Source organism: Tupaia chinensis, unplaced genomic scaffold (assembly GCF_000334495.1).
Source record: "Tupaia chinensis unplaced genomic scaffold, TupChi_1.0 Scaffold000037_22, whole genome shotgun sequence".
NCBI lineage: Eukaryota > Metazoa > Chordata > Mammalia > Scandentia > Tupaiidae > Tupaia > Tupaia belangeri.
Window position 1 is genome coordinate 1,219,048 of NW_006159481.1, and position 3,847 is coordinate 1,222,894.

Below are 3,847 nucleotides of genomic sequence, written 5' to 3' on the forward strand. Positions count from 1 at the left end.
CACATGCACATGCGCCCGGCAGAAGTTTAAGCTACCAGGTCTGGAACTCGAACTGCGTTCGACTACATGGGAGTCCAGCAATGTAGCCATTACACTATCTGCTGGTTCCAATACTTATTTATATTGTACTAATAGTAGTAATGGATCAAATCTAAAATCTGATACATCAACAGTTAATCAGGAAGTCAAATTGTAGTTGTACCTTTCTTAGGAATAAGAAGCATTTTTCCTACATAATAACTTAACTGTAAAAGTTAATGTAAAACATAGTAGAATGATAAAATAGTTTAGACATTTTTCTTTTCGTTGTTATTTGAGTCACAATATATGAATACTGTTGGAAATAATTCATAGAAATGAACATAATCTATATATTTGACAGAAAATAGTTAATTTAATAATTACATAGTGGTAACTATTAAGGCATATTTAAACAGAATTATAATTTTGTAGATGATGAGTTTACCGTATTACAACTGAATTCAAGATTATGTCATCCTGATCCTTACATGGAGATAGAGAGACTAGATGACTATTTCCTTTGGTGTCCTAATGTTACTTACCACAGAAAAACAAACAGCATCAATTCCATATTACTGTCAATTTTTATCATACAACTTCATTTTAATGTGCTATCAATTGTTTCTAATCTATTTGAAGAGAGTTTTTGTCTTTGTCTCAAATTCTTATATAACACTTTTAGCCATGACTTATAAATTAATAATAGGAAAACTAGATACTGTGTTTTTCATTAATCTTTGTTTTTGTTTGATGGTCAATACAGTAAAGCCAAGAGAACTATGATTAAATCAGATAAAGTTGTCAACATTGAAAAGGCCAGGCTAGATTTATACTTAATTCTATTATTAATCATGCTATTTAGGATTTTGAATTTAAGAACTTTTGCTATAAAAGAAAATGTTGATTCAGTTATATTAGTTGATAATAATAATTTTATTTCTTAGTTTTTAACAATATGTATATATTTTATCATCATCTTTCAATGTCTAGAAAAATAAACCCATCATTTCTCAAATAAAAAAATTGGTCAATTGAATTATCTAGTTGGCTTATCACTTCCCAGGACTTTAGGAAAAATGCAGCAGGTGTTCCATTTCATGGTAATTATTTCATAAATGTGACTAAATTTTCATGCACTATGAAGAAAATGGCAATACATTTCTAAGTGGGTGAACACAGTCTTTTAAAAAAACTATTTCAAGTGCTTTCCAGGTTTCAATAAATGAATTGAAATGCTTCTACTTTTTAAATAGAAATAAATATTTATAGTGACATGGTAACTCAAAACAAGTATAAATGAGTTTTTTAAAACATGTTTTTGCCTTAGGGTGTGTGCACTCTTGCCAGGAAAAGAGAAACAGAGAGTGAGACAGAAAGCGAGAAATCACCACCTAGGGCGATGGTCATGCCACAATCCCTTCTCCTTCATTCTCTCGGAATTATGAGCATGTGGGCATATGCATGCATGCACACACACACACACACACACATTCCCAGTAAGAGTTTTAAGCCACTGGGTCCAGAACTTGAAACATGGTTGACCTTCTGGGAGTCAAGTGATATAACCACTATGATGCCATCCACTGGCACAATGAGTTTTTTTTTGTTTTTTGTGTTTTTTTTTTTTTTTTAGAGGTTTTTGCCATAGGACACGTGTGCTCGCCAGACAGAGACAGAGAGACAGAAAGCGAGAAATCACCCCCCAGGAGGGATGGCCACACCACAATCCCTTCTCCTCCATTTTCCTCGGGATCTTGGGCACACACACACATGCACCCAGCGTGAGTTTTAAGCCACTGGGTCCGGGACGTGAACCGTGGTCGACTACATGGGAGTCCAGTGACATAGCCATTATGCTAACTGCTGGTCCCAATGAATTTGTTTTTAATCATAATGTCTATTAATATTGATTTTTCTTGAGCACCATCTTTCATAATTCACCTGAAAAATAGGTATCAGTGAGCAAAGCATGCTCTTCACCTTTGAAGGCTTAAGCTTAAGGGTGAAAACCCAGCAGTCACTGCAGTGTGCTAGTGTGTTAGCATTATCACAGTGATAAAGTACAACACATGTTCTCAACAGTCACACAAAACAATGCATGTAATGAAGGATCCTGCAACCCATGTCATCTTCAATTCAGTTTTGAAGGTTTCCACATTGATCATGGGTAACAGTTGATATAATGATCATGGGTAACAGTTGATATATTAAGTTATGCAGTTTGTGTCAAAATGGTACATTCCTTAGAAGTCAAGAAATGTTACTAGATTTATTGCTACAGGATCAAAATTTTTAAAAGCTATTTGCTTCTTTTGCATTTGTTTATTTAGTCATTTCATGAGGCAAAGAAAGAAACAGAACATCAGGCATCTTCCCACAGTATCTTTATGGCACAACCAACCCTCAGCATCAGCCAGCCCAGATGATGTGCATGTGCATGCTCTCAGCATGCCAAGAAAGGTCCTAGGGCACAAACTCGTGAGCTATCCTATGTGGGTCCAATTGCACTACTGCTGTGACCCACATTGGACCAAACTTTCTCTCTCCCTATATTTTCCTTTACCTTCTAACATTTTACTCTGTCCTTTGAATTTCCTATTTTATTTACAAGAGTTTCTCTTATATATCATTCTTTTTTTAGTGCACCCTATCTGACCAGTGAGCTTTAACAAATTCAGATAATCCCATTTTACTTGTAACTTTTGTAAATAGAAATAGGCCACCATCTTCTTCTTTTCAGTTTGTACCCTTTTTCCCAATATGTCCTGGTCTACACACACATAAAAGGAGTCATCTACTGACAACTCCACTCACACTTCGGGAACAGCACTTTTTTCCTTCTGAAACAAAGAGTCCACTGTAAATGCCTTTCATAAGTCTATTCCCCCTCTCACTTTTTACCATTCTCCCTTACAAGCACAGGCCTTTATGTCTTTACTTTTCTTTGATCAGGTAGGTCTTTGGCATATATTTTAAAGGCTTTTGCTCAAGTCTAACCCATGTAATCATTTTAGACTGTTTCCAGTTGTGTGATTAATAAGATCCACTTTTTTTTTTTTAATAAGGGTAAGGGAGGTATTTTTGACAGTGTCATTCAATCAACCATTCCTGCCCTTGTCACCTGTCTACCAGGACCATAGGTGCACGCCACTGCACTCAGCCTGGTTAGCTTGGTCCAGGAGCGGAACCCAAGCTCCCAGCGCAGTCTGTCAATGCACAGTAGCATCCTCCTATCTGTACCTCTAAGATTGGCCCAAATCAATTTTTTAAACAAATATGTTTATTTTTAAATTTTACTGAGTATTGTATATATCATTATGTACATAAAGGTGAATATTTCAGAGTCTTTAGCATGAAAAAACCCATGCTGGGAAACATAGAACTGGACCAAATAGTTAACTGTAGGACTGTTAATGAACTATAATGGAACCTTATTTAAAGCCTATGGAAAGAAATTCTTTAGTAAGACATGGCATCTCACAACCTTGATTCTAATCTAAGCTGTTAATCTTATATTCATATCTTCACTGTCTACCTATCAGTCCCCGCCCCCCATTACCTTCCATATCATCCATACTGAATGTCTCTGTGTGCCATGCCTTTTCTAATTTTGTGCTGTTTTTCATATGGTTCCATCTGTCTGAAACATCTACCACTCCTCTTGGCCATCTGTCAAATTCATGTTCATAGTTTTTAGCTTAAAAATTAACTATCAAATAAAAACTTTCCTGATACTATAAAGGAAGTTGAAATACCAACTCTCTGTACTTCCATTTCCTTTGTGTGTCATCACATTTTCCCTTTCTCCCTTCTTTCTTTCTCTCAT